This window comes from Mus musculus, chromosome 9, assembly GCF_000001635.26.
Source record: "Mus musculus strain C57BL/6J chromosome 9, GRCm38.p6 C57BL/6J".
Classification (NCBI taxonomy): domain Eukaryota; kingdom Metazoa; phylum Chordata; class Mammalia; order Rodentia; family Muridae; genus Mus; species Mus musculus.
This window is the reverse complement of record NC_000075.6, coordinates 59,222,322-59,235,699: the sequence shown is the minus strand read 5'-3', so window position 1 is coordinate 59,235,699 and position 13,378 is coordinate 59,222,322. Positions and strand designations below refer to the sequence as shown.

Genomic DNA, 13,378 nt, shown 5'->3' with positions numbered 1-13,378 from the left:
ATTAAAATAAGCAAACTAAAACAACTGTTAGTGTATTTTATGTGGAGTCGGGAAGACCAGGGCTAAAGAGACTCTAGGTTGCTGCCTCCCTCAGCATTGGGCAGGGCCTGATACCATTTGATCTAGTGCTCATGGGAACTATCTGCACTGTAGACTGCTTGTGATGTGAAAGTAAGGGTAGAGTAGGGAGACTTAGGAATATTTCAGTAATATTAAAGTATGAGATTCCTATTGAGTACCAAATTGAGAAGACCAGGAAGTGGTTGGATGTATGAGCTAGAATCTTGGGGGCTTGGTGTGCTCTAAAGATGTCAATTTGCAAGCTTTCTGCGGTTGGTCACTACCTTGGTCACCTCTGTGATGAGTAAAGGAAGTATCATGGCAGACAGTGGATCCTTGGGAAACGCCAACTCTTAAGAAGCTGAAAGAGGAAGTAGGGATGGGAACGCTGGGGAAGAGACCTCAAAGCTAGCTTTACAGAAGTGAGTGAGTCGTCCCTCTCCTGTTGGACCCTTTATCAGTACAGGCATCAAGCAAGTTTGAGTGTTCGGCTATGAGGAATTTGGGGACTAGGAAAACATGTTCAGAAAGAATAGTGGGGAACCGGTGGTAGCATGTGCGCGTGCTTGTGGAGGCCTGAAGGTGGTGCTGGGTGGCACCATTAAACACTCTTCCGTCTCATTTGCTGAGGCAAGGTCTGACAGACCAATCAGAGCTTCCCATAAGGCTCATCTCTCTAGGCGGCTTGCTCTGATGAATCCCGTCTCTGCCTTTTGAGGCTGGGAGTAGCTGTGGGCTACAACATCCAGCCAGCATTTCCTGGATTCTGGGAATCTGAACTCTGGGCCTCATCGTACATAACAAACGCCTTAACGGCTCATTCATCTCTTTGGCTTCAACTGTGAGTTTTTAAAATGTGTGTGTGTGTGTGTGTGTGTGTGTGTGTGTGTGTGTGTGTTAAATTCTGTGTATATGTGTCTGTGTATGTGGGTTTGTTAGTGTGAGTACAGGTGCCCATGGAGGCCAGAGGAAGGTGTTGTGTGCCCTGCCTAAAGTGGGTTCTGAGAGCCAAACTTGGGCATGCTGGAAGAGCAGTGCATAGTCTCAACTGCTGAGCCACCTTCTAACCCCTAAGATAGCTTTATCGAATTATGTCTTATATCTCACACAAAATTTGCCTACAGATAGCTTAGTGAGGTTTTTGTTTTGTTTTGTTTTATATTTTTATATCCATAGTATTATGAAGCTATAATCATGATATAATTTTAGAACAGTTTCAAACTACTATAAGGAAATTCTAGACATATTAGTATCTAGATAATTAGACAAATTATATAGACAAATGCCCATTCCTCCCTCCATCTCTGCTTCCCAGGGTATCACTAATTTGCTCTGTTCTGTCTCTGTCTCTTCTGGGTATTTCATCTAAATGAAGCCGTATGATGTGTGCTTTTTAAACAGTGTCTGGCTGCATACAGTTACCAGAACATGTTCATCCGCACCACAACATCTACTGTTATTTCAGGGCATTTGTTGTTGTTTTGTTTCATATTATTTTTTTAAGACAGAGTTTCCCTGTATAGCCTTGGATGTCCTGGAAATCACTCTGTGGACCAGGCTAGCCTCAAACGAAAAGATCCACCTGCCTCTGTCTCTCAAATGCTGGAGTCAAAGGTGTATGCCACCACTGCCTGGCTTCAGTTTTTATTGTCCAGTAATATTCTACTGTACAAATATGCTGTTTAGTTTATCTGTCAGTTGAATGGATGTGTGGATTCTTTCCCTTGAACATGTATGTATAGACATGTATGTGTGTATATGTTTATTTGTGTGGCCACAAATAAACATGTTTCAGTTTATTTAGGTAAGTTCTTTTATGAAAGCAACTAGCCATAGAATTGTTGAATTAGATGTTCACTGTTTTGCTTTTTTTTTTTTAACATTTTGAGAAGCTGTTTTCTGAAGTATTTTAATTAATTTACATTACTACCAGCAACACGTAAGGGGTCCCAGTCCCCCCTCCCCCAGCTCACCCCCATCAACACTGTTACTTATCTCTATACTTTTGACATCTACGAGCCATCCTAGGAAGTGTGAAGTAGAATTGCAATCTGGTTTCAATGTACATTTCTCTAACAATCAGCCATTCTGAGCATCTTGTCACAGGCATCCTGGCCATTTTTAGACCTTCTTTAAGAAGGAGCTGTAAGAGATGGTGGCCTTCTCTTGGCATTAGCAGACGTTTCCTTTCATTCTGTGGGTTTCTCTTTCCTTGGAAACATAAACAATTTTTTTGATGGACTCCAGTTTATTTATCTTCTCTTTTTGTCTTTGATGTCCTATCCACTATGAATTGTCTTCTATTGTTCAAATTTGGGGCATGCAATTGCCTCATGTGGTGGTTTTTAGAGGTGGGTCATTCAGGGATTATTAAAATAAGGGGACAGCGGGATTCTCATTAAAGGACCAGAGTTGAAATCCCTGTCTCATGTCTGATCTTGGTGGGAAGTTGTTCAATATTTCTTTGTTAAAACATATTAGCTGTGAGTGTTCTCCAGGAGGGACTGTTTCAACAGGAGGAAGAAGTTACAAAACGTGTGGAGGCTGAACCTGGGGTTGCCCAGAATGTTCCAGAACCCAGCTCACACCTAGTGCTAGGATTGCCTTTTCTTTTTAAAACTCTCTGGGACACTCCTCCTGGCACCAGAATAGCAAGACTGTCCCTTTTCTCCCTTTAAGAAACTCATTTTTAAATACAGTCCTGGCATGCGATAGGAGAAGCAGCCATATAGTTAATGAGTCTCTGATGTGGACAATTATAGCCCAGACTGCATCTTGGCTTGGTTTTCTCCCACTCTCGAGCAGTGTCTGATTCAGTCATACACACCTACTCACAATTATAATCCTGTTCTCCGAGAGCTCTGACTGGCAGAAGGCCAGTATGGACACACACACACACACATACACACACACACACACACACACACACACACACACATACACACACATACACACACAAATATTCAAATGCCCACTGGGTTCTCACATGCTCAGAGACAGTTTTTGTGATAGATACATTTAGGGTGTCTTCCCAGACAATTCCGGTTTCTTGGAAAAGGCTTCCCATTGTACCCCTGAAGATGTAGGTCAAGGTGTCTGCTTGCAGCAGGTGCTTCTGTCTCACTCTGCTATCAGCCACGTTAATTGGACCAGGTGGTCATTTGCCCTAGGCTCCATAAACACAAGTACTTTTACAGCTTCACTTTTGGAAGACTGGAGAAATCAATATATTTATATGTTTTTAACATATGTTATGTATATATATGTACATATATATACATATATATGTATACATACATATATGTGTGTGTGTATCTACAGATAGATATATACACACATTTAATTTTAAATGTCATAAGACATTTGTCTTAGGAATCAGGCTTTCACTGAACAAGGCTTTCACTGAACTTACAGACTGGAACTGTGGGCTGGAAGCCGTCGTCAACCAAAGCAGCTGGTTCCCTTTCTTTTCTCTTTCTCTCCAGGCCAGCCAAGTCAGTTTTCTCATCTTACCGAAATATCTGCATGCTGATCGCTCTGGAGCATTTATTAAAAAATTCAGAGCCCCGAGTCTCTGGAGAGAGAGCCAAGGAAACTACATTGTAAACAAACGAGTGAGTTTGAAGCCCATAGTGCTAAGGTGGTACATGGCTCAGACTTCTTTAGGACATGCGCTCCTGGATCAGGAGGTGTAAGCTAACTGAGTCAGCACAGGTAGGTGTCCTGCTTCCAAGGGCTGTGCCTGTCAATGAGAGGAATGCTGTGGCACAACCACAATGTGAGACTGAGCCTCCTGTCAGTTTCTAGCAAAATGCTCATACCAGATTTCCTTTTACTTAAGTTATCTCACGTAGGGTTGCAGCAGTCAAATGGCATCTAAGGCACATGTGGTCAGAATGGCTCAGGCACGCAGCCTCGTTTTCTCACACACAGACAGACACACACCAACTCACAAGCACACAGCCAGCATCCTGGGCACTGTGGGAGAGATTTATTCTGGTTAATAATCTCTTTGTAGCTCAGTCATACTATAACAAGGGTTGAGAACCCTTATTAATTATATATCTTACATTCAGTGAAACATGGTATTTAATTGAAATAATTGCAGGAGGCAGCTTTGATACTTTGATTCTTTTCCCAGAACAAATGGCTTCTCTCCCTCACTGGCTTGCTGAGCCGATCTCTCACGATGGAAGACTAACCTGCTCTGTCCCTTTCACAGGACTTTTGTCCTAGAAGATGATGAAATGCTTTCCCGACTGAGTACAAAACTGGGACTGCAGCCACTTGGCCTGCTTTGAAAAGGGAATACCAGGGAAGTATATTCATTTCATCCTTTCTAAACAACGGATCCAGGAGACAGGTCTTAGAGTGGGAGACTGGAGTCACAGCCTGAGAAGTTGACCGTGGGAAGCAGGTGTTGCATGTAGAGTGGCCCTACAGATGTGTCAAGAACGGGGACCAACTTGATCTCGCTCACCACATGATCATGTCTCTTGATTGTGACCAAACGTTCCTTTGTGTGGGGACTGTCAAATCCCATGGCTGTTGAAAGGAAAACAAACATCTTCTGATGGTCACTGCCCTTCAAAATCTCCAGGTGAGGTAGGTTGGTGCAGGATTTGGGGGATGGCTCAGTTGATAGCGTGCCTGCCTTCAAATCACAAGGACCTGAGTTAGTATCCCCAAACCTCATGAAAATCCAGTCATGATGGCGAGTGCCTGTAACCCCAGATCTGAGTGTGTGTGTGTGTGTGTGTGTGTGTGTGTGTGTGTGTGCGCGCGCGCGCGCTGTGGTGTGAAGAGGGATTAGTCCTTGAAGTTCACTGGCTAGTCAGCTTAGTTGAATCAATAAAGTTCAGATTCGCTGAGGAGCGTGATCAAGGAAAGACACCTGCTCTCATTCTTTGACACACGTGCACATATCCACACTTACAAGTACATACGCTATGCACACAACACATACCTCACTGCACACATACCGCTTCATGCACACATAAAGGTTGGCCTCTTGACAACTGCAGAACAACCAGAGACTCTAAGACTGAAAATTGCCTAAAAACTAGATCCCCAAACAGACCGGCTGCTGGTTCTGTTTTGACAAGAGATTCTGTAGCTCAGATGGCTGGAGGTCTTCGGGCAAGACCTGATTAGAAGGCAGAACCTCAGGACCCTCCATTAGCTTAGTTTCCAAAGGGATGCAGTGGGCTGAGTCCAGGCCAGCTGGGCGAGCACATCCCTGGAATCGTCTCTTCCCTTCCTCAAAGACAAGAGACTTGGCTCAGAATGTAGGTCAGGTTTGTGTCCAAGATTCTTTTCTCTTTCTCCAAGACAAAGTCTGGGAAGGAGCTGGGCTTGGAGTGGATTAGGGCAGGGAGAAGAGAGTCTAAGATTTACTGAATGTCTGTGACATATTGGGTACTGAGGCTGTAGTATGAACCTCACTTCACTGACCTTCACGAGACTTGTCAACTTGGGATTCCTGTTATCCCCTTCACAGGTAGGGAAATGGAGCCTCTGAGAGGCCACCGCTTCTAAAAATACAGAATAAGCAAAGACAGGCAGGGTTTTAAGCTACACAGCCTGACTCTGTTACACCTACTTACATGAGAAAGGAGGGTTGGGGCTCTCCTTGCTGGATCTTGTTTTCCCAATGGGGTCAGACAGAACTCAGGACTCTTTGGCTTCTGTCAGTGAGCCTCCACAGGCCAGGCCACTGTCATCTGCTCTGCATCTCATCTTCATATTCTCTCTTCACCAACCAGATACTGTCCAGCCAATCTGAAGCTAAAACCACAATGGCGGCCGGGGAGGTGTCACATATCTGATGTATGTTAGTTCTGAAGACTCAAACGCACGTCCTTACACTAGTACAGCAAGGGCTTTCATTCACTGAGCCACCTCCAGCCTTCAAGTTATTATATTGCTGTGAAACTCATCAGACTTTTTCCATTCTTCTTGTGTTTGGGGCTCTGTAGCATGAACACTTAGCTATTTCGGGCACTGTGTGTCTTCCTTGGTGGAGACATAATTTTGCATTTTCCTTTGACCTCTTAGCTACTCCTCTGCCTTCTTTCAAAATCCCTTTGCCTCATTAAATTTTCTAATGTCCAAGTTTTTCAGAGTCTGGCCCCTCTCCTCTTTTCTCGTTCTGCATTCGTTCTTCAATCTCGCCTACTCCTGTGGCCATTTCTTCAATCTCGCCTACTCCTGTGGCCATTTCTTCAATCTCGCCTACTCCTGTGGCCATTAAACTTCTATGTTATGTCTCTAGCCTGGTTCATCCTCATTAGCTCCAAAGTCAAGTTTTCATCTGTCTACTTAAGGGTTTCAAAGATCTCCTGCTGCAGATGATGACATAACACACGTGCCCACCTCCTGAATCTGTGTATTCCATATCTGTAGATTCTACCAGCTGGATTGAAAATAATTTTTTAATAACCTGCATCTATGTTGAACACAGCCATTTTTTTGGTCGCGTTCCTTATAATACAGCGTAATAACAATTTGCATAACATTTATGTTGTACTAGGTATGATTTAGAGATTATAGAATATGGAAGATACTGTAGGATATGCCAGTGTTTCATCAGTTAATACAAGGGAATTGAGCATCCATGGATTTTGTTATCTTTGAGGGGGTCCTGTGGATACCAACAGATGATGATAATTTAGGTCAAAGCTGGTAGAACTTTGTGTATAGACATTGACATTAGAACTATATATAATTCCATGTATCAGGCAATATTATTCTAGTTTTTTCTTCCAACTATTACATATTTTTAAAATTTTGTATAATAATTTCACATCAGAAAACATTCCTCTTTTGATCTTTTTCTACCATTAAAATGCATAAAGCAGGGGCTGGAGAAATGGTTCAGCAGTTAAGAGTACTGGCTGCTCTTTCAGAGCATTGGTTTGGTTCTTAACATCCATATGACAGCCTTCTGTAACTGCAGTTCCAGGGGATCAGATGCCGTCTTAAGGCACTGTATGCATGTGGTGCGTATAAATATATAGGTGTGTGTGTATGTGTGTGTGTATACAGGCATGTACACACACACACACACGATAGGAATTTTTAAAAAATTAAAAAAAATGGTGAAAGCAGATGGCAGAGCCAGATTGCTACTACCTATATCTGTGCTGGTTCACTTGGCTGTCTCATGAACATCCCACACCAGCATATTCAAAATCTTAACTGTGGACTTCCACCTCTAGATCCCAGTGTCCCCAGTTCAGGACTCTTTTGTAGAGATAAATTTTTTGCAACCTACTTTTAATAAGGGTTCAACCTCTCCTCTAGCCCACCACAGGGGAGAGATAGTAGAAGAGAAAAGTTATTAGGATGTGGGGGAAGTGGACCTGTTCAGCAATAGTTCTTTGGGGGTGAGCTCTAGCTTCTTTATCAGCAGTTCAGTCCTGTAGCAAACACCAGTCAGCAGCTGAAGATCAGTCCTCTAGGCCGGCAGACACCACACATGAACTGGCAGCTACAGTCTAGTCAGGAAAGCAGACACCAGGCATGAACCAGCAGCTGTAGTTCAATCCTGAACAAACCACAAGCTCGCTAAGCAGCCTGAGGCGAGATTGTGGAAGCCACAAGCTGCCACAGAAACCTCAGCAGCAGTTCTTAGGCGAGTTTCTCTCAATGGCAGTGTTACAAGAAGTTGAGCTCAACAGTGCAGTGTAAGGCAAACCAATACATGTCCTTAGCGAAGAATAATGAGACAGAGCAAGCCAAACCAAAGCTCAGTGCTCATTTCCCACTGTCTGTGGGGTCATATTTATATTCCTTCATCACAGGCCCTTTCATGTGCTTTCTATAAACACATCAAAACATCCTTTCACCGGTGTCTGCTTCTTTCAGGTGTTTGCTTTAGCAAGACTTCCTTTTACCTGTGTGCCCCAGCAAAACAGCATTTGACATAGCCAACTTTCCAAAGAAAGCTAGAAGTTTCCACTTCACACCTTTATACACGTAACTGCGTGGTTTAAGAAATTTGAGAGTTGTTCATGCCGGATCCTATTTTCCCTCGCTTCACTCCCTCCCAGCTTCGTCACCAAATCCTATAGATTTTCCCTCCTAAATGCATATAAGAGAATGACATTGAGAAATCTGTGCTGTGGGTTTTTAATTTGGAAAATCCGAGTTGGCTAGTTCACTCCTTTTCTACTTATACTGTCTCAAATGTATCTGTGTTAGTCTGTTTCCTATTGCTGCTGTAACGAAATGCACAAAGCTGAGTAATGTATAGAAAAAAAAATTAGCCCGTGTGGTGGTACACATCTTTAATCCCAGCCTTGGGAGGAGAGGCAGGTGGATCTCTGTGGGTTCGAGGCCAGCCTGGTCTACTGAGTGAGTTCCAGACCAGCCAGGCTTTGGGTAGAGACTCTGTTTAAGACAATAAGTTCACGGAGCTCAGAGCTTTGGGGCACGTTACCAGGACATGCTGCTGGCATTGTCTTAGCTCTGAGGAGGAACTCATGGCACACAGCATTACAGAAAAGTGCCTGCAGGAAGATGGTGGAGGGACCTGTCCTCCTGCCTTTCAGGAACTAACCACCTGTAAATATCATTCCTTCTGAGAACACTGACTACCCAGTTCTCTAGACTCCACCTCTTACAGATCGAATCTTCTCTTCATATTGCACACTGGGAGCCAGACTTGTGGTACAGGGAAGCAGACCAACTGTTAGACACGGTTAGACCAAAGCATAAGGTCTAGCCTGGACACCCATTTTTAAAATCATAACCTTCCCCCATTCATGAACCCCTTATTTAGAAAAAAAATCTCTCTTTTTGTACATATGTGCAAATAGACCTTACCTTTTACCATACTAATATTCGTTGTCTCTCTTCACTGGAATGCCAGCTCTACAAGGGCAGGCTTTCTTCCGTGTGTGTGTGTGTGTGTGTGTGTGTGTGTGTGTGTGTGTTGCATGTGTGAAGATCAGAGGACTGCTTGCAGGATTCAATTCTCTTCTTCCACCACATGAATTCTGGGTATCAAACTCATGTTGTCAGGCTTGGCAGCAAACACCTTTACTGGCTGAGCCTCTTTGACAGCCCAAGGCTAGTGACTGTCTTAATCTGCGTGGGCATTGATGTGTCATTTATCTGGAGCAGTGCCCGGTAGTGTAGAAGGGGCTCACCTGAGATGTGTCAAACCCACAACTGCGGCTAAGGCTTAGATCCTTTCTTGAGTTGCTCAGGCTCAGTTGAGACAGTCACAGCTACTTTTAAAGGGAATCTTGAAAGTAGTGGCTCTCAGCCCTGGCTGCACGTTAGACTCCTCTGGGAGCTTTGAGCTTTAAACTTCCAGATGGAGAGTTCCATGCAGAGCAGCAGCTGGACAGACTGGAAAGAGTCAAGGATCATTGAAGACGTAGCGGCAGCTCTATATCACACCAGGCTCTGGCTAAAGTAGGAAGCAGGGGAGCCTTTGCCCCATTTCTTCTAGAATTCTACAGATACTGATGGTGGAACATTTAGAGAGGGGAACGCACATTGGTATTTATGCTGCTTTACTCCAGACCCTCTCTCTTTCACAGGCTTATGAATGGCGTAAGAAAATGGCCCTTGGCCTAAAGAGAAGCCAAGAGAAGGGTGTGGATGAGGACCACTGACGTCAGGGGCAGGAGAATCACACGGGGATGTGGGAAGGCAAGCTTCAGCAGGAAGGAGAAGGATTCAGTCAGCTTCTGAGGGTGCCTGGGCCAGAGAAAGTAGAAACGGGGTGAGGTTTGGATGATCCAGCAGAAAGTAGATCATGACAGATAAAATTAGCTCCAAGAACAGAACACAAGCCACACCAGCAAAGGGACATTTTGGTAGTTACGAAGAGCAAGACTGGTCCATGGGAGGCCTCCTGGATGTCTCCATAGGGCTTAGCAGGAACTAGAGGCCAATGCATTGATGTGGAGTCCCTTTCTAGGCCTCACAGTCTCCCAAACCATTCTAGATCTGCCTCCTGTTGCCCCTTCCACAATTCTTCCATGGTGATGTGGGTAATCACTCGATGACTATTTTCTGTCTGGACTAAAGGCCCATGAGGGCAAGTTCTATGTATATGCCCCTAGGCTAACAGAACAGTGCAGGACACACAGTGTAGAGAACTTTTAATGAGTACACAGAGGAAGAAGTAGAAGTCACACCCATAGGCCAGGGTTCCAGATAGCGTAGCCCCTTAAGGTGTTGAGGGAAGGAGAAACACCGTCTCTTTGGGTGCTGAGGACAGGGACCAAAGATTTGCTGATTTGAATAGGTTTGGTGTTGTTTGCATAAAACCAGCATGGCATTTATTAGCCTTAGATACAGACATTACATTCTGTCACATCATGTTTCCTTCAACTGCCTTGACAACAAGAGGAGCTCTTGTTCTGGCCAGGAGCTCATTAGCTCCCTTAGACCTCCCATCCTCTGGCCTTCTCACTGGGTCTAGGGCTTCCCCCTACCTTCTGCCAGAGGAGCCCCTGTCTCCTGGCATCCTTCTCATCTCTTTCCTGTCTCTGGACCTGAGGCCCCATAAAAAGTCACTTTGGTCTTAATCAATAGTCCATCTCAGTAACAAGGGTGATGTCGGCTTGCAGAATGGAGCCTCATAGGTTGGGGTGGGAGCAGATCGAGCCCTTGCAGACAGCCTTCCCCTCCGGATGATGCATTAGGCGGCATCAGCAGGTTTTGCTTTTTTATGAGGGTATATATGACTCCCCAAAGAAAAGTTACATAGAAGGAACCAGGAAAGGCAAGAGAGTGCAGAGGAGAGTGGAGGAACATCTAGCAGGGTTCATCTCCATTCTTTGCCACCTCATGCCTTTTTACCAGGTTCTCCCAGGCTGGTCTTGAACTTGTGATATAGAAGATATATAGAAAAGATAGCCTTGAATTTCTGCTCCTTCTGCCTCTACCTCCTGAGTGATGGGACTCCAGGCATGAACCACCACACCTGGTCTTATGCAGTGCTAGGGGTAGAACCCAACTGAGTTCAAGCTCCATCTTGTCCTTTCTTTTAGAGTCTTTCAAGACACCAGTATTTGCTTAAGAATGTCACTCATGGGCTGGTGAGATGGCTCAGTGGGTAAGAGCACCCGACTGCTCTTCTGAAGGTCAGGAGTTCAAATCCCAGCAACCACATGGTGGCTCACAACCATCCATAACAAGATCTGACTCCCTCTTCTGGAGTGTCTGAGGACAGCTACAGTGTACTTACATATAATAAATAAATAAATAAATAAATAAATCTTAAAAAAAAATAATTAAAAAAAAAAAAAAAAAAGAATGTCACTCATTACAACACTATGTTCACCCACACCTCAGCCTGCACCTGTTCGCTCACAGCTACCCATGTGCCTTCCTTATATAGGCTGCCACTATTTTGGCCTTCTGAGCAGCCTCTGACCAGTCCCTCTCCACGTCACCCAGATGATTCCCAACCTTCCTTCGCATTCCAGTCCACTCTGCTGTCATTCTGTCCCCTGGTTAAGTGTTCCCATGGTGCTAGGTGCCTCACTTTTATGGAAGACATTTTCTGTAGCTGGAACTTGACATTTATTTTCATGTTTGTTTAGTATGTGACTTACCCATTGGTCTACACGTGATGATGACAGTTCTGTTTTCTCTTCTTCATTTCAGCTCATTGTCTGATACTAAGTAAGTCTTTATTAAATAACTGTAGACTGAATTAATTGATGTGGTGTGTGTTTTGGAAAGAACTTCAAGTGATTCATACCATATCCTGGACTTTTGAAGGAGGGTCCCCTCTCTTTGAGTATGGTGGTGACCTGGTGATTTGCTTCAAATGAATGGAAGACAGCAAAAGTGGAGTGTGGGCTGAGGGTCTTCAAATCCATATGCTGAAATCTTCAGGCGTTCAGTTAGTGGAGGGCTTGCCTATCACGTGTGAAGCCCTGAGTTCACTCTCTAACATATCAACCAGGCAGGGTGGACCATGCCTGTAATCTCAGCTCTTGGAAAATAAACACAGGGTGATGTTCAGAAGTTCAAGGTTATTCGTAGCTACATAGGGAGTTCAAAGTCAGCCAGGGCTGTATGAGAATGGTCTGAAAAATAGCAACTAATCAATCATCCTAACTCAAGATGTGATGTTATCAAAGAGTGGTAGACTCTTGGTGATGTGATTATCTCCAGGGGACTTTGACCGTGGCATGATGACCACTGTTTCTGAAGCCACTATGATGGATTCAGGAGCTAAACAGCAAAAGGACTCTCACAGTGAATAGCTAGTATAGCCTTCAATGGCTTGTTAGTGTGTAAAAGCCTGTCTTTATCATGATGTGTACATTCAAGTTTTTCCAGGTCATCACTCTGCCCTTACTCTACTATGAAGAAGCAGTGTTCACACACACACACACACACACACACACACACACACACACACACACACCCTCAAGGGGCCCCTTGTATCTCTCTGTTGGTACTACTTCACACGACCATTTGGGCAGACGTGCCCCGTAAACCCTGTCAGATAAGAGCACCGCCTCACTTGCAAGCCACCCCTGCCCAGTTCTCTGAACAAACTCATCCTCACAGACATCACATCCTGCCCAGCTCTCTGAGGCTAGAGTTCTAAACTGTCCAGGTATCTTATCAGAGGGAGGGGCTCAACATTATATTAGAGCAGTAATAATGGGGATGGGAATGCAGGAATTGTTCCTCAAGTACCCCCAGGTCTTCAGCTCCAGTCACTCAGCCTCTCTCCTCTGTGGGCTACAGGTCTGGTCTGGCCAACACAGCAGAATGCAGGAGGAGCAAACTCTTCCAAGCTAGCACTGGCTGGCCAGTAGGAGTCAGCTGCCCCTGGCCAGTAGGGAATGCCCTTTCCCCATTTGCTTAGTTCCGGCTTACCAAGGCTTTGGAGAGAAGCCTCACGTGGCTGACACATGGAACCTTTCTCTGGAACTCATTTCTAAAGCACAGCCAAGGCTTAACTGCCAAGGGGAGACGTTTTTGCTTATGGCTAGAAACTTCTAAGCTATGCTGGTTTCCTGGCGGTGCCAGTGTCCTTTCCCTTTCCTTTGCTATGACAAAATTCCTGGCTCACGGTTTGAGGGTGCAGTCCACCATACCCGGGAAGGGATAGTGATGGGAGCAGGACTCAGTGGAGAGAATTGAGTGTGAGGCGGGGAAACAGACAAAAATGCTGGTGCTCCACTCGGTGATGCATTTTTATTCAGCCTGGGATGCCAGCCCATGTTCAGAGTGGGTCCTCCCTCCTTAGCTAATCTAATCTAGAAAATACCTTGCCGACATGCTCAGAGGTTTGTCTCCATGGTGATTTTACATCCTGTCAAGTTGA

At 44.8% G+C, this 13,378-nt stretch overlaps 1 long non-coding RNA gene across 1 annotated transcript in view; it reads left to right on the top strand.

Moving 5' to 3' along the window:
• The first annotated feature begins 628 nt into the window (after nt 1-628).
• Gm33053 overlaps nt 629-13,378 on the top strand; it is a 43,871-nt gene continuing 31,121 nt past the window's right edge. Inside the window, exons 1-3 of the long non-coding RNA XR_379496.3 lie at nt 629-901; nt 3,546-3,774; nt 4,283-4,665. This is a non-coding gene — a long non-coding RNA (predicted gene, 33053). The remainder of the gene's footprint in view (nt 902-3,545; nt 3,775-4,282; nt 4,666-13,378) is intronic.